The sequence below is a fragment of the Rhinolophus ferrumequinum genome, chromosome 13 (genome assembly GCF_004115265.2).
Source record: "Rhinolophus ferrumequinum isolate MPI-CBG mRhiFer1 chromosome 13, mRhiFer1_v1.p, whole genome shotgun sequence".
Lineage (NCBI taxonomy): Eukaryota > Metazoa > Chordata > Mammalia > Chiroptera > Rhinolophidae > Rhinolophus > Rhinolophus ferrumequinum.
In genome coordinates, this window is record NC_046296.1 from 66,609,023 (window position 1) to 66,635,413 (window position 26,391).

General features: G+C 52.2%; 1 long non-coding RNA gene across 1 annotated transcript; it reads left to right on the plus strand.

Annotated features, from left to right (window-relative positions):
• The first annotated feature begins 6,216 nt into the window (after positions 1-6,216).
• LOC117032645 (uncharacterized) lies at positions 6,217-26,154 on the plus strand. The gene is made up of 3 exons (XR_004424789.1): positions 6,217-6,374; positions 11,324-11,420; positions 25,998-26,154. It is a non-coding gene; the product is annotated as an uncharacterized LOC117032645 (long non-coding RNA).
• Positions 26,155-26,391: the final 237 nt, after the last annotated feature.

The following is a 26,391-nucleotide window of genomic DNA, read 5'->3' on the forward strand; positions in this document are numbered from 1 at the left end:
ACATTCCTGCTTCCTCTTAGTGTGGACACCACTCACTCAGTTCCCACGTGAAGGCCGGGCAGCGGTCCTCAGCACTGACCACGGTCTGGCGCTCGTGCCGTCCCCACCAGGAAGGCACTGCCCCCAGGCAGCCTGCTGGGCTCAGAGCTGCCTGCTCGCGCTTGCCTGTGTCCTGAGCTCTCCTGACCCTGCTCAGAGGTGGCCCTAAAGGAGGCCAGTGAGGCTGCTGGCAGGGGCTTCCTGAGGAACTCTGGGAGTTGGGCCTTTGGTCAGCTGAAAATGAGTTCCCTCACTGCTCTGCCCCCGCCGGGCTCTCTGCAGTCCCCCGGGGTCAGCTCTGACCACCAGCTACCTCTCATCCTCTCTCCTGCCACTGTGCCCTCTCTCCACGCGGCCTCTCTGGCCAAGCCCTGAGAGCAGGGAAGGACTTAGAGGTCAAGGGCAGGAGGAAGCTGGCAGTAGGACCCCCCACCCCACCCCTCCCTTGGTGCCTCTGGCCTTGGTGTTATCCATGCTTCTGCCAGGGGGTCCCGATCCTAGAGGGTGATCTGATAAGGGGTCTCAGCGGACCTAAGGTTGGAGGAGGTCTTGGGGACCGCCAGGTGCACATCATTTGAACCCTTTGTGAAAAAACGCCGCCTCCTGTAGGAGGGTCCATGGAGGGGCAGGAGAGATGCTGGGCCCTGGGATCTGCATCCAATGCTCTGATGGTGTCTGTTCACGTGACCTCATGACCTCAAGGGCAGGGTCTGTGCTTCTGACGTACCCAGCACCTAGCACTGTGCCACATCTACGGGGTACCCCAGAATGTGTGTCCTTCCCTCTGTCTGCCCTCTGCCTGGCGTCTGTGACTGTCTCCCAGCACCCTCCCTCTGCTCGAAGGGCTAGTGAGTTCCCACAGTGTCTCCTCCTCCTCCTCCTTTCCCGCCTCTCCGGGCTTTCAGATCCTGATGGGCTGCCCCAGCTCCTCACGTGTACAAGGAGGTGCTGCCACTTCCAGAAGAATCCTTGGACCTGAAGGATCCACCCCCCCCCCCGGAGCTTCCTGTCTTCCTGGAGCTGCCCGCCCCCTGCCATCCACTTGCCCAGCTCCTTGGAAGCCCTTCTCTGCCCTCCCACCTCAGTGACCCCGGGGCAATATTGTTCCTCCTGCCTCAGCAGCTCTTCCCACCTCGGACAGGATCAGCAAATTCTCCTTTGCTTGTTGGGCCCCTCACTCCCGGCCACATGATCTGGAGACACCAGCGTCACAGCTCCCCAAATCTCTGTTCTGCTGTAGCCTGCAACCCTCTCCTCTAACCCAATTCCTCAAGTCTTTTCTCCTTTGCCCCCGAGTTACCGAAAGGGCAGTAGGGTGGCCGGAAGCTCTCCTTGGGGTCAGTGTGTGGTCACTGAAGGTTTCTCCAAGGGAGCTTTGTGAGACATTTCGGATTTTTGCATGTCACAGAGCAAAATCAACCAAAATTGTTTCATAGTGTATACCACTAATTTAGTACTTTTACATTTCGTCTTATGCAAAATGTTTGTCGGCGCCACCAGGGGAAGAATTGGACCAGCTGTACGCTTGCCCTTACCCCCACCTCTCCTGGTTCCCTCAAGGCTGAGACTCATTTACAGTCACAACTCCTTTTTTCTTTAAAAGTTTACTTTGTTGAGAAGCTGCAGAGTTTTGCCTTCCAAGCACGGGGGATCAATTCAGGAGTTCAGTCATTCATGTGTTGAATAAGTAAAGCTTCTTGAGCGTGTGCTCTGTGCCGGCTGGGTGGACTCTGATGACATAATCTGCCATCAGGGAATAGTGCATCCGTTGATTCGAATCCCAATTTTGCCATTTACTCTGTGACCTTTGGTCTTTGTTTAGTATTTCTGAGCTTCACTGCATTTGTCTATCAGATGAAAATGGGAATTCCTGTTTCACTGAGTTTGCCTGGCATATAGTAGGTGCTCAGTAAGTAGCAGCTATGTTTACTGTTATTTTCTAGGCTATCCGCTGTCCTCTTTCTTCTCCCATGCAGTTGCCTGGGAAGCTGCTCCACCATTGGCTCTTGAATCAGCCACCTGTCCTGAGTGTTTGAGTCCCTTGGAAGGATCCTGGGGACTTGGCCGATTGACTACAGGGACAAGCCAGGCGGTAGCCGGGCACTGCTTGTCAGCGACCCTGAGTCTGAGCTGTCGCTATGTCCTGTTCTCATCTCTCTTTCTCTGTATGCTTTGTAATTGGGCCACTCTTTCAGTCAGCTAGGATAGGTAATGACCTTGAGAAACCTTAATCTAGAATCCTGCTCTTTTGAAGTCCCACTTTCTTTGTGGGTCTAAGGTGGCTGTGTTTTCACCTCTTAGGCAGGCGCTTGCTTCCACTTTGATGCCGCCTCTGTAACAAGAGGGCTCAGAAGTATCCATTCCTCCTGCACAGCAAGATACAGTTTTATTACATAGAAAGGGGGTAAATGTAATTGCTATCTTGAGTAATCATTTTCCAAAGGCTGCGAGCATAACCTTTAATTAATATTTCATTTGCAGCCAGGGTAGGTAACTCGGATAGGACCTAAAAATCTTGCTGTCCCCATGCATGGGGAGATATGAACCAAGACACTTGGAGCCAGGGTGGGCTGTTCAACTGTTAGCAATTATTCCTAAAATTAAAAATCTTTAACCCATGAACCCATGGTAAAGTAGGGAGAGGCTTATAGAGATGCAGCTCTTTATTGAGTGGGATAAAGGTGCAAATTCCAGGCATAATCCATCAGGGGAGCCAGGTCACCTGCCCATGGAATGAATCTGGGGCCCGGGGGTGTGGGGTGGGGGGGCGTTGACTCACTGATCAAAGCCAGGCGCCCAGGTCATGTCCGACAGGTGCTCTGTGGCTGGACTTCCACAGGTCACTGGGTTTAAGGACGCAACGGGAAGTGTCTTTGATGTTTCCTGCAATGAGCACCTGAGATGCTCAAAGTGCCTCCTGGGAGAGGGCCAAAGGCTGTTTCCCTGGGTGGCCTGGGACCCAGAGAAACACATGCCCGTGGGGCAGGAAGGAGGCAGGTGAGGGCCTGGCTGGAGGACAGGCCGGCCAGGGAGAGTGGGAGGCGAACAGGTCAAGGGCGTGGAGAAATGTAGTCACAGATCCTGTGATGATTGACAGTGATTCTGGACAGCTTCCCTCCCAGCTGTGGGGAGTCTGCTGGGTTGGGAGCCCAGGGCTGGCTCCAGTGGCGGGGGGGGCGAGGGGGTGACTGAGGCCTTAAGAGACACAAATCTGTCTGCCCAGCTTCTCATAGTCCTCAGTTATTTCACAGACGCGAGCTCATCTGCCCATTTAATGCCCTCTGAGACCTTCGGGAATGTGGTGACACCAGCCACCACCCACATGCATGCGTTGAGCCCTTGGCTGGTCAGCTTTATCTCATCGGACCTTCCCCAAAACCCACGAGGAAGGAGACACTTCCTTACAGAGGAGGAACCTGGGCCTTTGGCTAAAGTCGTTGGTTCCCAAGGTCCCGCGGCGGTGGGCGAGATGGATGGATTCTAGTGGCTGGGTCGGGGGACGATGACTGTGGGATCCTTGGGGGGCCGTGGGCTGGTCGGCATTTGGAGACGAGGCAGGACGGATGTGTTAAGCCCACGGCACTCTGGGGTCACTCGCCCGTCTCGATCTCCCTTCGAATTTGAATTTGCAGGAGTCCTGATTCCTAACCTAGGGTGTATCAATATGATGGGGCGAATAATTTAACTTTATAAACACCATGCGGACTATTGAAAACATTCCTGCTCAAGCCTGGAATTGCTGTGTTTCTGCATTCTTGGGCTTATGTGTTTTCCTGAAGGAAAAAAAAAAAAGGAAACAAAGTACTTACAAACATTGGCCAATAGTTTTATTGCCATATTTTTTTTTTATCACAGAGGGGCTTGTCTTAATTATTCATCATCTTGGGATTTCTAGACGTGGTCAAGTCGGCTTGGCATTTGTGCTATAAGTGGAAGTGTCAGGAGTTCTTCTTCCGGGAGAGGCTGCAGGGTTCATGACCTGCCACCTGCCTCGCCGCCTGGGGAGGGCCCCGAGGGAGGCTGGAAGGGAGAGAGGATTTGAGGAGCAGCCTGAGATTCAGTTTTTCTTTTTTCTCTGTACCTCTTGCAAGGAAGGAAGAGGCAGGACAGAGTGTTGATGGCAGCCCCGTGGGCCAGGCACTCTCATGGTTGATCTCACAGGGATCCCTCGTATTATACACGAGGAAACCAACATCCTGAGAGACAAATGACACCCAGTTAGTGCCCGTTAGTGCTTGCAGTCGGGATTTGAACCCAGGTCCTCTCCTCTCCACTAGCGGGGAGCTGACCTCTTAGAACCAGGAGGTGGCACCTGGCCTCTCCCTGGGCCAACACTTCCACCTTCCGCCCTCGCTCTAAGTTTACGTGGCTCTGCTCCTGCCAGCTCTATACCAGCTAATAAAACCACTTCTAAGGAGGTTTAAATAGTGACTGCATTTTGTTTATTTTTTCTCTTTCCTCTTTCCTTTTTAAAAAGTTATGAAGTGATCCTTGCTTACAGAAGTTTGTGTTTTCTTCCGGAATCCCATCCTCAGAAGTGATCGCCGTTAATAATTTGAGGTGTGGCATTTCAGACGTTGTTTCTAGGCCAATAGGAACCTTTAAAGGATGTATGTAGATCTCTGTGCACGCAGAACTTTTTCTTTACACACAATGAGTACGGTAACGAGACTTTTTACAGCAATGTTTGTAAAAGCCAATGATTGGAAATACCTTAAATGAAATATGCTCAATAGGGCAACAGCTGTATTATGTATAATATGGCTGAATTGTGATACAGCCGTTGTATAGACTTAGTGTTTGGTTCTTAGGCTAAGCCTCTCTCTGGGCAGCCGCGAGAGCTGCTTACAACATACCACTAAACAACAACGAGAAGGACAACCTGTCTGCGTCACGTGAACACACTTCACGTCCGTAGCAGCTTTGCAGGGATACGCCTGCCTCACGGACAGCCTATCCACACAGCCCAGGAGCCCTTGGGTGGCTCCGACGGCTACCGCAGTGGCTGGATGTCTCTGGCCCCAGCTGCGGGTGACATGGAGACGCCTCCAGAGCACAATGGCTACCCAGAGGAAGTTGCTTGCTGACACTGAGGGAAAGTCCTGTGTGAGGCTCCAGCAGAGGCAGGGCAGGGGCTGAAGGACGCCGCCGTGACCTGCGGTGATCCTAAACTCGAACTGAAGTCTTCCCAGAGGGCAGTGCCTCAGAATTGTTCAAATGATGGCACCAAATCACTGCATTGCTACACAGGCAGAAACCTGGGCCCAGACAGGGCGAGTGACCAGTCTGAGGTCACACAGCAGAGTAGTGGTGCGGCTGCCCGTGGTCTCAGCAGGCTCCCCAGGGCCGCCCGCTCTCGGCTCCGGGCTCCGTGGGGCCTGGGCCTGGTGGTGGTGGGGACTGGGATGCAGCTGGTCTCTTCTGACTCTCCTACTGCCTGTGTTTTCCTCAGGGTCGTCTCCACTTTCCTCTTCCTCTCCCGGCTCCTTCCTTTTGCCCGCACCCCTGGATTTGGTCTACAAATCCCCTTGCGAGAGTGGAGGAATTTGGGGCAACTTGTTGAAAAACCTGGTGAGCATCTTGGTTTGACACATTCTCCTTGGAACCCTGGTGTGATTGTGTGAGCGCGTGTGTGTGAATGTGCACGTGCAGTGCGTGCGTGTGTAAGAGGTGACAATTGGTGGCTCAGCCCCAGAAGTGTTTGAACTGACCCGGGAGCAGGGGCAGCCCCGGGCTCCTGTGCTCCCCCTTCTTGCAGGCCGTCAGCGGGAGTCGTGTCTCCTGCACCCGTGCCCCAGCAGAGCCTGGAACTCTGGGTGAAGGGAGGCTGGCTCTCAGAAATAGTAAACCACTGTTTTCTTGCCACTGTTTGCCCTTATTAATACAGGTAGCAATTACCCACTCTGAATATTTGGTGACTAATTAGTTTTTCCTGTGGAGATGGCAGAATGAGGACTGCTTTGCTCTGACCTGATCCACTTCCTCAGTTTCCTGACGGGGGTGGGGGTGGTGGGCAGGGCAGGATGAAAGGAAGGGGACAGAGAGCGAGAGCAATCTGCTCCATGCCTGCGATGCCCGGGACCTGCCAGGGTCTTTGCTACAAGTCTATAGGATGATAAAAATAGCCCACCCAACTTTGGTTTTGTTTTTGCTTTCATGTGCCTGGCCCATTTCCCCTGTGGGAGCAGCTCCTGGCAGTTTGCCTGATAATGTAGGTGGCGGTGTCGGAGCAAAAGTTGGAGGCTGCGTGCCAAGTGGTGTCATCTCATCCAGGAGCTGTGTCCTCTGAATCCACAAGGTGACCAGGGATCCTGACTGCGGGGACAGCGTGCTTGGTGAGAGGACAGGCACAGACTTGGTGGGGCCACAGGCTGCCGGCCGCACATTCCAGGGGGACAGGCCAGGTGTTCCCTCTGCTCAGCTGTGAGTGGAGCTGGAGATTTTCTCTTATCAACCGCGAAGCCCCTTACTCAACGTCTGCCCTTGATTTGCCTTTTCGCCCTTCAACTGTTTGTTACTGGGGAATAGCTAGCTGTCAATGCCACTGTCGTCTGTTCAGAGAGGCGAGGGTTCCAGTAGAAGGGAGGGTTCGTAATTCAAGTCTGAGCAGCCTCTTGAATTGGAATGCCCCAGGGGCATGGACCTATTTTGGGTAAGTGTAAATAGATAAACCAAACAGATATTGCTGTACTTTTTCTGGGGGCTGGGGAGTAGTGGGGCTCAGACCCGGGACAGCTGGACACAGATCTGGGCACTGCAGCTCAGACCACCAGAGGGGGCGCTTCTTCTGCACCCCTCCCCCCACACCTCCCAGCCCCACAAGCAAGAACACGGATCCTCCCTGCACAGGCTTCCCGTCCAGCACCCGTTTGGGTTTGCGTCTCTGTAAGGGTGCTTTCCACCCGCCTTTCTTAGCAAATGGAAGTGTCTGACCAGGTGGGAAGGCTCCTGCCACCTTCTCCCTGCAGCCGTGTTCTGGGCCTGGGCTTGGCTGTGGCCAGGCCGGCTGCCAGTACTTCCCTGTCCTCTGCAGCCACCTCGGGTGGGCGGGTGTCAGCACTTATAGCCGGGCGGGTGGGCGGGCGCTGCTGGCTGCATTTCCCCACCCGCAGCTGCAGAGGCCTCCTGCACCCCGCCAGGCCCTGACCACTCAGCACATGCCCGTCTGTCCCTCTGACACAGCTGGGCCAGCCCTGCTGATGTCGGAATTTGGCTTTGGTCATTTGCACACAGTTTACACCGCTGCCCCACAACTTAGTGTAATTCAAGGCCCTGGCCCTCCTCGTCTGGTGTGTGGGGTTTTGTCAGAGCGCCCAGGCTTGGGCTCTGCCCCAGAGCGTGGCCAATGCCTGGCTACACGTTCGGGTTCGGCTTGCTGAGCCGTGGTGGCTGCAGGTCCCGACACTTAGGTTCAGGGAAAGTGCGGGAGCCTGGGTTCCAGGCCTGGCTCTGAGTGCTGGTGCTTGCAGTTACTGGCAACCTCGGGCAGGCTACATGGGCCGTTTGAGCCCGCGTCCCTCGTGGGGACTGTGTCTTTGTGGTATGCTGCCCTCATATTTGGCATCAGAAGGAGCCAGGTGCACAGGGTTCCCAGCGATGTAAATTGGAGGTGCAGGGGGCAGTTTGGGGGTGGCCACCCTCAGACAGCCTGCAGCCCAGAGAAGTGGCTTGGGATTTCCCTTTAATTCCCCAAGAGCCTGTGGGGGACAGAGAATTACTCCCTCCTCCCTGGAACCGAGAGAGTGTTCCCCTAGTCCTGGGATGCAGGATGCCCCTGGAGGGCCCTCCCAGGTGTTTTCCAGGTCACCCGAGGGCAGGACAGCGTTTCAACAGGCTCCATCACAGCTTTTCCAGGCTGGGACGCGAAGTAGCTTTGGGGCCTAGTCCAGCGTCCGGGCTCGTTTCCCCTGTGGCCTGGAGCTTCACACACAGTCCCTTCAGCTGTCTCAGGAAATGCAAAACCACCAGGTGCAGGGTGGCGGTTAGAGTTCCCGTGTGCATCATCTGGGGCTTTTCTGTCCAGCTGCCCCTCCCCCACAGCCAGGACTTCAGTGTTCCCAGGCCATGGCCACTGGGGGAATGTGCCTCGGGGAGGCGGGGTGCCCCCTGCAGCTGCAGGCGGATGCACCTTTCAGGGGACTTTGACCCCAAAAGGCAGAGCCATAGTGTAGCTTGGGAGGCAGAGATCTTTGGTCCAAATCCCTCTCATGACCTGGTGGCCTTGGGAAAGACCTCTGAGCACGGGGACAGTAATGCTTCCTTGGGGGCCGGGTGGGGTCTCAATAAACGAAGGCACATACAGGGTCTGGGATGGTGCCTGGTAAGTGGCAGCTAACAGGACCTGCAGCGGTGGTTCCCTGCTGGTCGCCTACACCCGGCTCTGTGGAAGGCTTGCAAGTCTCACCTCGTTTAAACAGCACAACAGTCTTGCAATGTTGAGAGCATGATCACCCCTATTTTACCGATGGGGAAACTGAGGCATGGAGAAGCCAAATAACGTGCGTTTGCACCCAGGCAGTCGGGTTCCAGGGCCTGTGCTATCCCCGTTTCTTGCTCTGCTTAGGACGTCGCTGCCCTAGGAGGCTGTCCCCCGAGGCTGTGCGTGCCAGGGCCCGCAGCCGTTCTTGTGTCCTGGCGTCCCCAGTGGGTCCCAAGCAGCTGGCAGGATTGCACCAGGACCTCGTGCTGGGGTTAGTCGGGCCCGTGTGTTCAGAGCCTGACACAGCTGTTCCTAACTCAGACGTTTATAACCGGGCACCTTGATTTTGTCACTAGTAACAATAAGGCAGAGTGGCTACTGTTATTATGGGTGTTCTTTCTTAAAAACATTTTTTTAAGACTTGATCTTTTTAGACCAGTTTTAGGTTCATAGCAAAATTGAGAGGAAGACAGAGATGTCCCATGTAGCACCTGTCCCCCACACATGTGTAACCTCCTCTACTCTCCACAGACCTCACCAGAGTGGGACACATGTTACAACGGATGAACGTACACTGACGCACCTTTATCATCCAAAGTCCATAGTTCGCATTAGGGGTCATGCTTGGTGGTGTACATTCTGTGTTTGGACAAAGGCACAGTGACGTGGCCACCATGACAATATGTTACAGAATGTTTTCACTGCCCTAAAATTCCTCTGTGTTCCCCTTACTCATCCCTCCCTGCCCCCACCCCTGGCAACCGCTGGTTTTCTACTGTCTCTGTGGTTTCACCTTTCCCAGAACGTCAGGTAGCTGGAACCATGCCGTATGCAGCCTTTTCAGACTGGCTTCTTTCACTTAGGAATATGTATTGAAGGTTCCTCCATGTCTTTTCGTGGCTTGAGAGCTGATTTCTGTTTAGCGCTGAATACTATTCCGTTGTCTGGATGGACCACAGATTATTTATCCATCACCTGCTGGGGGGCATCTTGGTTGCTTCCCAGCCTTAGTGATTTTGAATAAAGCTGCTATAAACATTCGTGCGCAGGGTTTTGCGTGGACATTAAGTTTTCAACGCCTTTGGGTAAATACCAGGGAGCATGATGGCAGGAGCCCATGGTAAGATACGTTTGGTTTATTAAGAAGCGGCCACGCTGTCTTCCCAAGTGGCTGCACCCGGTCTCATTCCCACCAGCAATGAAGGAAGAGTTCCTGCTGCTCCCCACCCCCACCAGCGTTTGGTGTTGCCAGTGTTCTGGGTTTTAGCCATTCTGATAGGTTGGTATGGAGAGGTATCTCATTGTGGTTTTAATGTGTGTTCATTTTCATTTTTAACCTTCCCCAGATCCCCCTGCTCTGGGCCTGGTTCCTTGCTATGCTTTGTTTATTCAACAAACCTTTCCAGAGGAACTTTTCCTTGTAAGTGAGGACTCAGCCCTTCTTCCAGTCTGTTAAGGGTGTGTTGTGTGTGTGAGATGTAATTATGAAGATGTAGGAGTGAAACCAGAGGACTGGGGAAAGGGCTGTGGCAGAGGCCCTGGGAGAGGCTGGCCCAGGAGTCACAGTGGTGTTTACTTACCCCTCGGGGCTCTGAGCAGTGACCACTTCTGCTAGTTCTTGGCCCGGTCAAGTGTCTGAGCCAGGGTGGGTGGACACTCAGGGAATGATTGTTGAGTGAATAAGAGGAAATCAAAGAAGGCTTCCTAGAAGAGATGGCATTTAAGCCAAGGCTGAAACTTGAGTTATGTTTGATCAGGGACAGAGGGAGAATGATGGGAGCCAGGCTCACAGACATGGAAGTGCACGTGGCTCCCAAGCGGTGCATCAAGTGAGAGGTCCAGTTGGGCTTTGTTTTGTCACACACTGTGTGTTTGGGGCAAGTGAGTTCCTGGAAGAGAGTAATAAAAATTTATGTTTGCTCAATAAACATTTACTTGCCATGTACCCTGTCTGAAGCTCAGTGAGGGCCAGCATGAGGCTGTGGGAGGCACTGGTGAGCTGGTGGGGGGACCAACCCATCAGGCCCCCATCGCGTCCCGGGTGCCAGGGAGGGATGTGTGGGAGAAGGACGCAGGTATAGGTCAGCAAGGAGGGTACCAGTTTCGAGGGGGAATGGGTGTCAGGCAGAGCATGGAAGCTGTGAGAGCTCGGAGGTGGGGATGTGGGAGCCCTCCTGATGGGCACCCTGGAGGGCTGAGGACACGGTGTGGAGGCTGGCTGGGCACTTGTCGTTGACAGGGCAGCTGTGCTCATGTGGTACTGAGCCAGGAGTTACCAGGTAAATGTGCAGATCTCATCCACCGAGGGAGATGTTTTTCTCAGGGGGGCCCAGGAACATGCATTTTAGTTTTGTGCGCACGTGTTTGGCACCCTAGAAAATTCTGACGCTGCTGGTCCTTGACACAGCAGAAACACTTCTCTTGGGGCCGGGAGCCACTGAAGCTGAAAACCCTTTAAAATCTCTAACGTTGCTGCTTCTGTGGGAGCTGAGGAGCCCTCTGTTGAAACTACCCATTCTCAACTGGCCCTGCCAGGGACCTGCCCCATCGGGGACACGTGCAGGGATGTCATATTGGGCGTCTGAGTTCTCTCCTTAGTCAGGTGACAATTGGGTAGCTCCTCGTTCATCTCATCTCATTCCATTCCACGTATTTCTTTGTTCCTGTCCAAAAAAAAAAAAAAGAAAAAAGAATTTCAGATGGCTTATATGGCTATAAAAATATATGCACAGAACATAAATTAAAAGCAGGGTGAAAAAAGATAGAAAAAACAAAGGAGGGGACAACACAGGGTGAAGAATAATGATACCCAGTCATCTTGGCTGTCGTTTCCCTTAACCGTGTTCGTGTTCTCGTTGCTTTCAGGGTTTATGGCTGCCCTGTGGGCCGTGTGAAGGATTAGGCTCCAAGCCGCCAGTGCGCCTTCAGCTGCAAGAGCCTTGCGTCTCTCAGGAAGCTAAAGGTACCAAGTCCACACTTGCTTTGTTTAATGAAATGTGCTCGGTAGTAGGCACATGCTGTCCAGCCAGCATCGTCTGGTGGTGAGAAAGTCTGGGTGCCAGCCACATTGCTGAGCACTGCCAGTGACTTTTTGTGCCTGTGAATGCGCGTCCCGGCTGCTCTCTGTAAAAGCCAGCCCTGACTGCACAGCAGCCGGCTGCAGGGCCCGTCACCTCTGTGTCTGACCCAGGGTTCCCAGGCCCCGGAGGCTCTCAGGCCTCAGGACGGCTCCAAGGCACCTGCCCTAGACTCAGTGCCTTCTGGGAACCCAAGGGGACCATAGATTCTGTCGTTTCGGGTGGTGGGTGGAAGGAAAAACAGGCATCATGACATTTGCTATGTGGTCCTTAGTGGAGAGAGAAACCCCGAGGCGAGACGCAGAAGCGGCTCACGTTGGTAGGGCAGCCGACCTCGCTTCTGTGATCTCTGTACTGTAGGACTTGCCCCCATACAATCTGCTTTTGTGTTCCCCGGGGGAATGAATGAACCTACGAGTAAACAAACCTCCCTCCCCTGGCTGAGCCTCTATTTCATGAAAGTAAAACAAACTGAACTAGAGCGACTATAGCTACAGAACCTGCCTCTCCAAGGAGGGCAAATCCACGTGGGGCTTTTGTCTGCCGGGAATCAGGCTCTGAGGTCACTCTGAGGACATTTTTCTGAAATTTGTAGTCATGTAAGCCAATTTTTTGGAATTGGCGCAGTTGCTTCTGGTCTCCCGTGAGCTTCCTTTTCTCTACTGCTTGCATTTCTTCAGGAACAGTATTCAAATGCAGCATCTGCTTTTGTGTGTGTGTGTGTGTGTGTGTGTTCGTGACTTTCTCTAAATAGTAATTATTAAACAGAACCAAAGGGAAGTCTTCAGTAAGGACACTGTAAGTATTTGTCACTTTACCCATCATTAATTGAGGTCGCACAGTGTATTCTTAGCTCCTTAATTACTCCTTAAATGACTGGGTTGAGGGCTGGCCTCGTCCACGGGGTGGCTTCTCTCCTGGGACACTGTCATCAGCCCCAGCTCTCCTCCCTTCCTCTCTCTCCCAGTACGGCTTTCTGAGACCCTTTCTGTTGCAGAGTCCAGAATCCCCTGGCACTTGGTAGATGTTGGTTGCTGAGGTCCCTGAGGTCACTAGTCAGACTTGGGAGGGGAAGTGACTTGCCCAAGGCCCATGGGGTGTGTTCCATGCCATACTGCTGATGGGATGGCAAGATGGGGAACGTCCTAGAGGATCTGTAAGAGAGAGGACTGCCCTTTATTCAATACGATCTAAAATTCGAGGCAGAATTAGAGTCAGAGAGGGTCAAATACGGTTTCATATGGTCCACCTAATAGTTTAAGGGCACATAATTACAGGCGTACCTCATTGTACAGGCGTACCTCGCTTCACAGATGTTGCGTTTCTTTTTTACAAGTTGAAGGCAAGACCCTCCACCAGCAAAAAGATGACAGCCCACTTTATTGTGGTGTTCTGGCACTGAACCCCCAGTATCTCTGAGGTCTGCCTGTACTGCCATGCAGAACTCAGTGTTATTAGAATGTATCGGTTGCCTGGTTTTGACTGAGGCAATTCCTCCACGGGAAACTGCTCCACATTGGTTCTCAAGGGTGATCTGAGAACCCCTCTGGGGGTGGAGGTGGGTTTAACTAAGTATGGATTCAATACTCTGGCTAACGTTGCTGGGGCAGACACACTTTTAATAGTATGTCTGCTGCTATGTACTACTTGAAGGTATAACCCATATTCCCCTGGGTCAGAGATGTCGTGGGACTTATTAGTTCATCAGCCATGAATATACTCAGCCTCTCTTTTCACGTCTGTGTGCTATCCTTTACTATCCTTTGGGATAAGCAGTATTTATCGTCTGTTACAAGGTGTAGTACATGCATAAGGAGGCTGGCATATCTGTAGGGAGGGTCGGCAGGCTGGGGACCCAGGGAAGAGCCGATGTTGCAGTTCAAGCCAGAAGGCCACCTGCTGGGCAGAGCTCCCTATTGCTTGAGGGAGGTCAGTCTTTCTTCTATTCGGGACTTCAACTGATTGGGTGAGGCCCACCCACATTATGCAGGGCAATCTGCTTTCCTCAGCGAGCACCAATTTAAAGGTTCATTTCACTCAAAAACACATCATGGGGACATTCAGAATAATGTTTGACCAAATCTGGGCACAGTCGCCCAGCCAAGTTGACACATAAAATTAATCATTGCAGCCCCTAAAATTCCATCTTTCAAATATTCAGAAGTTTCTTCGGTTCTAGAAGTCTGAGGTAATATATGAAAGGTAGAGTTCTAGACCCTGTGGGGCCACAGCAACGCGTAAAACTTCCTTAGCAAACCTGAGTTCTTTCTATCAATTAATCAACTGGCGTGGAGTAGCCATTCTGTGCCCATCTGAGACAAATGCAAGTGTGACGTAATTTCATAAACATAGATCATATCTCAGAGTCTTCTTTGATGAAAGTGTTATGTTTTAAATTAGAGCCCACCCTTCCTTTCTTCCTTCTTCCCCTTCTTCAGTCAGTATCTATTGGGCATCTAGCACATCCCAGGTGTGTGTCCAGGCACTGGGGAATCAGAACAGAGAAGACATCCTGTTACCAGTGGCGGGCTTAGAGCCTGAGAGAGGCTCTGGGAGCAGTCAGTCTCCTGAAGGTTAGAGCCAGGCTTCCTCCCCTCCTCTAAGGCTTCCTGAGCTCGTTAACACGCAGCCTGTAGACGTCCTGCACTGTCCTGGGAGCACCACCAGGTCTTTTTACCAAGCATCTTTCCTTTTCAGCAGAGGTACCTTATCCCCTTTCCCTAAAGGTGGGATCGAGGACCAGAAGCCTCAGCGGGCAGCTGGCTGGAAATGCACTCTCAACACCCGTCTCCCTGAGTCCCTTCCTCCAGCACCTGCATTTTAACAAGATCCTCAGGTGATTCGTGGGCCTGCCAGTCTCACATGTGCTTCCTTTGTCCTCATCCCTCTCAAATATACAGAAAAGCTCCATATTAGGTCTGGAATAACTGATGGCCCAGCCAGTGGGCCACCCTGCTTGGGAAGATTTTCAGCAAGTGCAAGAGTTTGGGGTTTATTCTTAAGCTGAGCAGGGGTGGGCCCTGGTGTCCTCTTCCTGGGCTCAGAGGGAGCAGCCTGGGCCCCCGGCTAGGCATTGAAAACCTCTGGACAAAGGTATACAGCCCGAGGGTCCCCCAGTGGAGGACAGCCTATGTTCCTGCACCTCTACTGACTCCTGGAGGGACATTGGGCCCGATTCCTCACTTCTCCAAGAATTGGTCCCTGATATAAAATGGAGATGATAGAAAATCCTTCTTATTGAGCTGGGAAAATGCTCAGAGCCACAGCGCATGGATGGTGGCCTATGACGTGTTCCATCATGATGGCAGCGGACTGCACTGGGGAGGGCCAGAGCTTCTGGGGCTGGCACTGGAACCACCCCGGCTCCTCATCGCTCAGTGGGGGTGACGCCTGCTGTTTAGGCTGTCCTGAGGGTTAAGTGAGATTGTGCCTGCAAAGCACCAGCTATTATTTGTATAACAACTGGCTTGTGTAACTGCCCTGCGTGCAGAGCCAATGGGCTGTGGCTTTGGGGAAGCCCCACACCTGACTCATCCAAGGACACGTGGGGACAGGTTGCGGAAGAGGCCACTTCTGGCTGTGGCAGTGCCTTCTAGATTGTTCATGGAAGCACCATTTACCCCAGGGTACTCAGGCCTCGAGTCCTGAGAGAATCCGTAAGACGCACGGAAGTTGACATGTTGCTAAGCAGATTTCGTTCGCAAGGTGTTCTCTCCTTCTGAGGTAATGGCGGATGTGACACTGCTGTGGTGACAGGTTGTTCAAAAGTGCACAGCTCAGTAGTTCAGGTAGCATGCCTACATTTTGTGCTCATGGAAAGTAAGCCCCGTCCAGGAAATTTTAGCGTGGGGTCTTCTTCATGCTGGGTTCTGACTTCCAAAGCTGATTTTATTTTGTGCCTTGGGTGACTGGGCGGGATTCAGAAGGACAGAATCTACATACAGCACAGGGTTGAAAGGTCAAGGCCATTTCAAGGATTGAAGGAGATTAAAAAAACAAAATCCCACAAGGAGCTTAGAGCATCAAGGAGTTGGATGTTCTGGGGTCCCGAGAACGTTTCACTAGCTGGTGAATTTCTTTGTAGCAAATGGCCCTGCCGTTTTGCTAGAGTAGGAGCAGTACCTGTAGCTGGCCATGGAGTTATTTCAATGTAAGAAGCCTTTGTTGAGAGCCTACTGTGTACACAGAGGGTGCTGGGTGAGGAGGAGATGGAGGGTGGGGTGACGGAGACGGTTAGGAGTGCAGGGACCAAAACGCGGCAGGCGGGGGCCCAGGAGAGGCTGGAAGGACAGCTCAGAGTCTATGGGGACGACCACTGACCTGAGAAAAGGAACCTCTGTTGCTGCCCCAAGGGGTGGCTGATGAGACCGGATGTGACTGACGCAAGCACAACAAACCCGAAAGCGGATGGATACTGGCGCCTGAAGAGGAGACGAAAAGGCGCCTTCGTCTGCGGTCTTCAGCCCGCTCAGGCTTGGCCTACCGGTGCTCCACCCTGAGCAGATGCCAACCTCATCCTGGCATTTTCCGGGCTCTGTTCTTTGATTTTTCTGCATCTCGTCTCTTTTGAATGAGAGAAAAATGCCCCTGCATATGAGAATGGAAAGAACCGGGGAGTGGGAAGAATCCCTCGAGTCTTGGGACACCAGTGAATGGCGTCTCATTGCTGTCAGCGGCAGCAGGCTCCTGGATTCTGAAGATGTGGAACTTGGGCAGGAGGGGGATAGCGTGTCTGACACCTCCTCGGGGGAGACGTGGTGGGCTGCGGACGGGTGACCAGAGGGAGCGGGAACCATCTGGCGGCTTCTTTACTGATGTGTTTGGACCCCTGGGCCGGGCTGCCTGAGAAGCTGGGCTCAGCTGGGACCGGGACCACCTTGCGTGGTCTCTGGGTGACTTGGGCTTCCTCACAAGACAGAGCCTCAGGGTCATTTGACTTCTTGCTGGCAGCTCAGGGCACCAAGAGCCAGTGTCCCAGCAGAACAAGTAGAAAGCTATACGGCCTCATTTTGGAAGTCACATGGTGTCACTTCAGTTGGTTGGAAGTCATATGTCTACCCAGGTTCAAGAAGAAGGGACACAGACTCCATCTCTAAATGGAAGAAGGGTCAAAGGATTTGTGGCCATGTGTTAAAGACTGCTTCACAAAGACCTCATATGACAGAGATTCAGATTGGGTCCAGGGTCATTGCAGGTTGAAGGTCATCGAAGTTCCTCACGAGTGACACCTTGGGTGGGACAGAATCTAGGTCAGAGCACACCTGAAGAGCCTCATGGATTGAGAACGAGCGGCCACTGGCAGCTCCCTGGGTGTTGGGCCCCTCTTTCTCAGGCAAAATGTGTGTCTGGGCTCTGGGTGTTGCTACCTGTTTTGCAGGTACTTCCTGTTTGGGTGGCTGTGCTGACTCCATGCCCGTCTGAGAGTCTAGGTTACAGCCTGCAGCCCTCCCCTCCCCCTCGCTGCTCATTCCCATGAGGCCGTCTCTGTGCACGGAGCCTCACGGTCCCTGCTCCGCAATGAGTCTCCACGCAGCGCAGACTCCCTGACAAACCCTACGTGAGGAGGCCCTGGGGAACTGGGCTGGGCTGGCTGGTGTGCTCCACTGCTGTCAGGGATCACACCGATTATGGTGGGAGCTTTCACACAGCTTCCCTCCAAACGGAGGTGTCACCTTGCTCCGCGCTTGGGCCACTGGATGAACACCTGTGGGTGCCAGGCAATTAACCCCTTCTGTCACACGTGTCCACATTAGAAGGTGATGACTTGTGGATCACCTGGGACAGCTCTAAGGAAGCAGAAGTTCTGGGTGCCCCCTTCTACCCTCCCCCCAGCTCCTCCAGACTGAAGGGCCCCTCTCTCCCCGGATTTGTCATCCTTACTAACAGGAGGAGAGAGGATGCCTGTTTAACTTTTCTAGATTCCTGGACATGTTGTCACCCGACACAGGGGCCATGTACTGCCTGGATGGGTGGGAGAGCCAGCCAGTCACGGAGGATTTCCCACAGAGCGGAAGGCAGAGATAAACATGTTTGGAAATGGTGAGGTCGTGCTGATAACCATTGCTTCTACTGAGAGCGTCATTGACAAGAGCTCGCTTCCACTGAGTAGGTGCTATTATTATTGACCCATTTCACAGTGGAGGAAACTGAGGCACAGAGTAACCAGTTAACTAGACCTAGTCACATGGTCAATAAGTAAGAGAGCCAGGATTGCAAGTCCAGTAACCCAGCTCGAATCGATGGCCATACCCACCTTGCCATTTTGCCATTCCTCAAACAGAGAAAAATAATGAGGATGAAAGTAGCGTTATATAAATTTTTAGGTCATTAAATGCAGAATAATTCTTCTTCTAATGAACAAAATGGTTTAATTCCATGAAAGATGGCCATATTTCTTCTAAAATCACAACCGATTCCTTTGATGTGTCAACAAAAATGTTTGTGAACATTGTGAAAGGTTTTTCTTTGCCTAAATGGAATTGATTCTGAGGTATGAAGTAAGCTGTGTTGACAAGGCCAGACCCTGCTGGTCATCAGGTTTCTTTTCCAGGCTTTTCCATGCAGCATGATGTTTATGAAAGATGGCTGACCGACAAACTAGGAATTCAGATGGGGTGTTTGGCAGACATTTTCTTGCAAATAAACAAAGTGAGCTTGTTACTTCAAGAAAAATAACTGACAGTGTTTATTGCCAGTCATAAAATTGAAGATTTTGAGTGACAACTAGAATTTTAGGAAACTTGTACCCATTGCGGTGACCCTGATAGCTTCCTCACATCGACTTCTCAGACAAGATTAGTGGTCATATGAATGCTGTGATTTCTGGATATTATATAATGAAATGCGTCAATAGATCACAGGTCTGCGGGACTCAGTGAATCAGTATTTTCCCAATGACCAATGCATGATGTTGCCCATTCATGAATGGGTAGGAAAAAACCCAACTATTCAAAGTGCATGAAAGCCAGTAGATTTAAATGTAATTAATTCATATGGTTTCAGATTTTGCATTGCCGCGAACTCTGAAGAGACTACCACCTGCTGACTTTGGTGTTGCGTCAAAGATGGGGTTTCTGGGCGCGAATTCCTGCCCGTTCTCAGGAATTTTTTTCGCTTTCCCATTCCTGAATCCTCTGATATAAACTGTTTTCTGTTCTCCATGATGAATCGTTTCCACAAAGTGACGGCCAATGCTACCAACCACCTGGGTTCAAGGAGCGATTTTCCCGATTTCCTGACCAACTTTTCTTGGGATTCAGGAACGGAAAGCGAAAAACATTCCCAAGAACGGGCAGGAATTCCTGCCCAGAAACCCTAGTGATAAATAGGAAAAATGTCTAAGAGACACATTGTGAGTAGTACATTTATTTCCCATTGTGGGTATTACTGGGTTCAAAGAGCTGATTTTCCTGATTTCCCAACCAACTTTCCTCGGTATTCGGGAATGAGAAAGCGAAGAAAACCCTAGTCAAAGAATACCCACCATGATCTGACAAGCCTATTACAAAGTTGTCCTCTAATTTTCCAACTATGATTTGTTTGAGGCTGAATTTCTTTACATACCTCAACTAAATCAACGGAATTCAGAAGTGCTGTGAGCAGCCAGCTGTCTTCTATGACTCCAGACGTCCATGAACTTGGGCAAAGGACAAACGATTGCCATTCTGCTCACCGTTATTTTTCTTTTGGAAAATATGGTTTGTTTTTTCTTAAAAGATGACATTTGTGCCAATATGTAATGAATCTTCTGTTGTTATATTTGATCCAAATTAATAAATATTCAAAAATCCAAATACACGTTTCTTTACGTAGCTATACATACGTGCAGAAGATCTTTTCATTTCTAAGACTGTAAACATCTTCAGATATAACCCACATGGATGCTCAATAATTTTTAAGAGTAGAAAGTGGTCTGAGATAAGGTGTTTTTCAGAAAAGCCAACCTCAGTTTTGAACAGGTTAAGAGACTTCCTTTCCGGCCCCAGGTGTGTGGTGGCTGTGCCAGGAACAAGGGCAGGTCTCCACAGGCCCTACACCTGTCGGCTTTCCCCGGATCTAACTTCTGCCTTTTATGCAAATGGCCCAGACCCTGTCTGGTGTGGCTCTGAGAGCATGGGGCATGTCTCCTCTTTGGCATGCTATTTAAAAGCAAAATGTAATGTGGGCACCAGTATTTATTTCTGAACAATGTGTGAAAAGAGAACAGCAGAATATAAAGTTCAAGAGTAAGTGTACAGTGAGTAGTGTGGGTGTCATCCAGCCGTGCCCGGGGAACGGGAGGCATTGTTATCAGGAAAACGTGGGGGTCATGCTGGTGTGACGCTCCTGATATGCCCTGCAGACCTGCTTCACGTCTGCCTCTGCGTTTGCTACCTGGCTGCCTCACCTGGGAGTGTCTCCAAATGGGCCTCAGACACATACACATCTTCAACGGTCTCTGCAGCTATTTGCATAAGGCAATGTGCGTCGTGATCTCTAGGACCCTCGTGCTTTATCACAGCTGAGTTTATGGTCTTAGATTTTAAGTGGAAATATATCTTTGTATTTCTGAGCATTGAAGAACTAGAGTGAAGCGTCTTGGGTGTATTTTTAGAGGGTGTCCTATCAAGGGACAGTTCTCATCTTCCTCCTCATTTTGGACAATATTTACCTCTGTCTCGTCCCTGTCCTGGATTCAGAGATGGGTGGGGCATAGCCCTGCCATGAAAGTACTTGGAGTCCAGTCGGGAATAGCTGGGAAGCAGGAGATGTATGAGCAGGTCCTGGATCAAGCCATCTGCTGAGCGGGGCGGGGCTGTGTGGTAGCTGGTGGTCCGATGAAGGACCCTGGGATCCGTTGCCCAGGCGAGGTAGAAGGCTGAGTCCGGGTGCCCAGGGGCGTAAGTGGGTAGTGAAGATGAGTGCAGGGCATGGGTTTAGGAAAGAGAACTCAGACAACTTTTCTGGAGTAGTTTGCTCACTCCCACGAGCGTTTTTACTTCTGACTCTGTTGGGCACACACTGCCTGCTTCTGGGTCCAGTCTTGGAGAGTTGGAGTGGAGATGGAGAGGTTCATTGAGAAAGTGGGGCACGAACTTGACCGTGAAGATTGACCAGGATTTGGGTGAGGAGAGCAGAAGAAGCATTCAAAATTTAGAAAGTAAAGTGAGCAGAGGGACAGAGGCAGAAAACGCAGGCACAGGGGTCAGCCTCACTGGAGCAAAGGGGGTGTGTGGGGAGCAGGTTTGCACTACAAGAAGGTCTTGAATGCCAGGTTCAAGTTTGTGCCCTGCCCTTTGGCTCTGGGGAGCCATGGGTGGTCTTTAAGTGGTGACCTGGCCTGTGTGTATAGGGGCTTTCGAAAGGTGGCATGGATGGTGGTGCCTGGAAATGGTTGAAGGGGGAAACTCTAAGACTGCAACCATCAGGGTATTTCTTCATTATGGGCAATGGGAAAAAAAGGGAAAAGATGGAAAAATAAGCACTTTAGAGGTGTTAGGGACTGACTGAAGTCGTATGGTGAGGGAGTGGGAGGGGTGAACAGTGGCGCCAAGTTTTCAGCCTGACGCCAGTGAAATACAAATACACTTGTGTTTCTTTACATAAGCACATGTGCGGATGATCTTTAAGAAGTGTTCGTCTTCTTTGGCACTTAGTTTCTGGAAAGAACAGGAGGAAGAATTGTCTCAGGCGGGGAGTCCAGTTTTAGCTCACTTCGAAGCTAGGATTATTCCTTAAGAAAACACTAGTTAGGATTCCTGGGGTGGGGAGTCAAACGAAAAGATGACGAGCTTACACCTCATGTTTGTGGACCTCTGTCTCCCCTGCCAGCTCCCAGTGGCCCCCACTTCCGATGCCCATGACCTTGTGCAATCCGCTTTCCCTGGGCGTGGGCCGGACCTGGCAACTTCATATGAACAGACGTCGGCAAAAGTGATGAAATGTCACTTCCGTGGTTAGGCTAGAAAATGACCGTGACCTCTGTCTTGTCCTTTGCTCACTTGTTCACTCGGAAGGAAGCTGGCTGCCATGTTGTGAGCAGTCCTGTAGAGGCCCCCGAGGCAAAGCATTGTCTGCAGCCCACAGCCAGCGGTGTCCCAAGGCCTGCCACTAGCCCTGGGAGTCTGCTTGGAGCCCTGAGGTGACCGGACTGTCACCTCGATTGCAGGGAGAAGCCAGGAGCCAGAGGAACCAGCTAAGCCATTCCCAGATCCTGACCTACAGGAAGTGTGAGACAGTAAACGTGTACACGCTGCTAACTGGGGACATTTGTTACACAGCATAGATAGCTAATCCACCAAACCCTCTGCATGGTGTCGGAGGACTGTCCACCAAGCCAGGCTGCATGGCTTCGTATCCTGGCTCTGCCATTTATGAGCCAGACAACCTTTTTTAATTCCGTGTGCCTTCATGTGTGAAATGGAGTAAGAGTCACAGCTGTGCCCGAGGTTGAGTGTGAGAATCAGGTGAGAGTTCCTATACCTTAATTAGAGCAGTGTTAGCACTTGGTCAGTATTAGCTGCCATTATTATTATTATTATTATTATTATTATTATTATTAATACTTTAAGGGCCAATCTGACACAAACCTCTCCTACAATTTCTGTTATGCTACCCCAACCCATGCTGACCTCTGCTTCTGGGAGTTTCGATGACATTTTGTCTGCCCTGCACACCCTCGTTCTCTGATGGTCTCAATGTCTAAACTTCCCAGCTCTGAAGGGTCTACAGGAGGACTTAGGACAGTGCTTGCCACAGAATAAGGGATTGGGATTAAATAGTGTGGGCAGGTGATGAGGGAAACAGGATCAGCCGTGAACTTGTGGACGCCAGGTCATGCTGTGTGAGCAGGCCTAGCATTGTCCCAGTACAGAACTGGTGTGAAAGTGTCTTGTTGAACTAGGTGGAATGAGCAGGTACAAGTCACCAGGCAGGCCATGCCTCTGTGCATGAGACCACCAAGGGGGACACGCAGGTCCCTGCGGGGGAGGGGGGGCGATGGCACATAGGGGGCGTTTGACAAGTGTTTGCTGAGTGAAGGGAACACGAAGCCCAGTGTAACTCTGGCTGATTGCGGAAAGGGTCACCGAATCTGGTTGACATGGTTGGAATTTTGATGATGGAGAAAGAGGCTCCTCACTGGGGGTGGGGTGCGCTTCGGGCGGGAGCCTGAGTGCTGTGGCCTGAGGTTCTGGCTCATGCATTTGAACTTGCTTCTTCTGGGCAGCCAGTTCACCAGCAGGACAGAGTAGAGGGTTGGCCGTGGGGTGGGGAGAAAGCAGGGATGAGGTTGAGCAGGGAAAAGAGCAGTGGCACCTCCCGGGCGCATGGCCGACAAGGATCTGTCTCGTCACCTGCCCCCTGAGCGCATAGACGGTGAGGTGACAGCACTGACTCTGTGTCCTGCCCGACAGAGCTCTGGGCTGGTACCACAGGGCGACCCGATGGCCACGGTGCTGAGGCTCACCGTCTAGTCCACTATAGGCAAGACGGCTACCTGCACCCCGGGCTCCCTGTTAGCGCCTGCCATGGCAGTTGTTCAAAAACTGACAGGCAGCAGCTGCCACCCAGTCTCCACACGTGTTTTCTAAGCATCCTCCAGGTTCTGGGCCTACTAGACACGGGGGCGGGGCACACATTCCTGTCCGGGTGGCTCTTCCCATCAAGGGCAGGAGCCTGGGGGTGCCTCAGGCATTCAGCTGGTGGGGTGGGGCCTCCTGCATTCACAGACAATACTCCAGGGTAGGGTGTTACACTGCTCAAAATGTGGTCAGCTCCATCAGCCCGTGGGAGAGCTAAAGGTTAATCAATTAACCACATTCATGCATATGTGAGTAACTGCATACAGTGTTAACTGCTCGGAAGAAAATGGTATGGGAAGCTCAGAGGAGCAATAGCACAAGGTCTTTCCTAGGGTGGGGTGGAGGGGGTGCAAGGAAGGAGGAAGGCTTCCCCAGGAAGCAGACGTTGGGCTGAAATCGGAAGCATGAGTGGGGCACTCGGTGGAGGGGTGAGTGAGGCCTCTATGCAGGGTAGGGGTGGCGAGGAGTAAAGGGGGGGGGGAGAGAGAGAGAGAGAGAGAGAGAGAGAGAGAGAGAGCGTGCGCGCGCGCCTGGGAGAAATAGGCCAAGGCCCTAAGAGACCATGTTGAATTTTGGTCTGCGTCCCAAGAGTTTTCTGCATGAGGTGCCCTGACCACGCCTGAGATTTGGAAGGTTATGGAGGACAAACTGGGGGGGAGGGCAGGGTGAGGGTGGGGGAAGGGTAGAGGTGGAGAAACCAGTTAGATGGCCACAGCCCAGCCTGGCCCCAGAGACAGTGCTTGCTCGCGCTGGGGGATAGATGAAGGTGATCCAGTGGACGGTTTTACCAGATGCCGGGAGGGAAGCAGGGCTTGAGATAAACTACAGGCAAAGGTGACCAGGTGACAGTGGCCATTCAGTCATGGACTCTGGAAGCAGAACAGGCCTGGGAGGGGAGTCATGAGCTCAGTTTTGGACAAATTGAACCTGAGGTGACTCTGAGACAACCAAGGGTGTTGGTGGAAGAGATTTTCGGTGGTGTCACTGTGGGGGCCAGAGGAGGTCTGAGTGGAGGGAGAATTTGGGGGACATTGGTGTAGATCCAGAGGGTGGGGGCCACTGGAGTAAACAAGCTCGCCTAGAGGGCGTTTAGCAAGAGGAGACATGGCCCCACCAGATAGTTGAGGTACAAGGTGAGGCAGACGGCCCAGGCACAGTTAGGGAGAGAGAACAAGAGAGGGACAGCATGGGACAGAACGGTCCCAGAAGCCAAGGGACACACGTGTCTCCAAAGCTGAGTGGTCAGCAGAGCCTCATGGTGTGGAAAGCCCAGTCTGAGGATGGCTGAGAAATGTTTCTTGGATTTAGACAATGAGGTCATCAGTGACGTTGGCAGGAGCTGATGTGGTGGCTGGTTGGGCACAGAGGCTGTGGCAGTGGGTGGACAAGTGGGAGGGAGGAGAGGAAATGCAGACGGCCTGACAGTACTTTGAAGACACGTGTGAGGGGAAGAGAGACAAAGCGGTAGCTGGGGCGGGGCATGGGGTGGAGAGAAGGTGTGTATTGATTGAATTTTGAGTGGGCGAGCTCCTGACAGGCTCCTTGCAGAGGACGCTGCTAGGAGGCTCTCATGTTTGACCTGGAATTAAGAGCCCACATACACAGAGATTATTACAAGAAAACGGTTATGTTATAACAAGGGTGGTACTATGAACAGCCTCACTTCATATATGCAGCCCAGAGTGGGTATGTAACTTGCCCAAGGCTACACAGTAAACAGAATAGAGATTTAACCAGAATAGAGATTTAACCACAGAGTCTGACTGAAGAGTCTGGGTCATTGTTCTTTGTCTGTCCGCCCTCACCCCCTACTAGGCGGCGAGCCTACTTTTGGGGGCTGGTCTATTTATCACCAGTGATGTGCTGGCCGTTGGCGCTCCTGGCAGGTGATTATGTGGTCTCTCCCCAGCCCCACATTCCATGATGACACTGGCTGCAGTGGGAGTGTTTACACCGTAGATATTGGCATAAATCAGAGCTATTGTTTAATCCCCTGCAGAGCCAGTTTTTAAAGGTTTGCCAGCACAGTGCACCGCTCATCCCCAAAAGACACAGAGGTGCACTGGGCAGAAACCCTCTAGCCCAGACAAACCTGTCTTGGACCAGCGACTCAAGGGTTTCCTGACTTCCCTGCAGTGTCCCCACCCTGGTCCTGCCGCTGGGAGGTCTTCCACCCCTCGGCCGCATGGTCTGGGCTCCATTTGCTGAGTTGTGAGGGGCAGGAGGGAGTCAGGGGAGCCCTTGGGGAGTCCCTGCTGCCCTGCGCTGAGGCTTGAGCCTGGCTGCACCCTGTTGCTGTTCTGGGAACCTCCCTGCACAGCCTGCGGTGGCTCTCCTGTCATCACTTTCCTTCCCAGCGCACACAGCATCAGCCCAGAGGTGTAACTTTAGACTCAGACTTTCAGAGCTGTCACTTCTACTTGCCAAAATGTAGCGTGGTTTAAATAAGGACACAAAGGAATTTTCAAAAAAGGGGACAAAAGGCAGGGCTCTCGCCTGTGTCAGAAAGCGCCCTGCCAGAGCCTGGATCTCACTGCTTGTTTGCCCAGCAGCAGGGCTCCTGGGAAGGCTGTCTCCGCCCCCCCACCGCCCCCCAGTGTTGCTATGTTCACTCCGTTCTGAGGCACAGAAAGAGGAAATGACTTGCCCCGGGGCATACCAATAGTGAGTGGCAGATCTGAGATTTACTCCCGGGCAGGCTCCAAAGCGTCCTTGGCTTTGCACTTGGTTCTGCCATCATGGCCCTGCTGTGTGTCTCCCAGGCTCCAGGTCCTCTCTGTGGCAGTGGGTCACACAGGCTCAGGATGGCCATGGGGCTTGCGTGGGTCCTACTATGCCACCTGCCTCTCATGAGGCCAAGCACACAGTGTGTGCCTGAGGCTTCCCCTTTCTGCCCTCCAGGCCTGGGCCCATGCCCCAACCTGCAGCCGGCAGCGTCCACCCCCACGTGATGCTCTGCTAGTACATTTCTCCATTCAGCTGATGGTGAGTGCTGTACTATTTTAAGCCCACATGGAAGTATTTTTTTTTTTTTTTTTTTTTTAATAAGGACCATCTGCTACCGGCCCCAGCCCAGATGATACAGTTAGAACCTACCCACAGCATCCTCTCCCGCCTTCAGACAGTTCCAGGAACAAGGGTGAGTCAGTCGCCCAGCTGAACTCCCCCTCTTGCTACCCCAAGAGATGGCCTCAGTGCCAGCAGAGGGGACGGCTCACACCCTAGGCGCAGGTGCACTGAGTTGCTTCTCAGAGACAGAAGGGGACACCCCACAGTGATGCCGACTGCAAGGAGA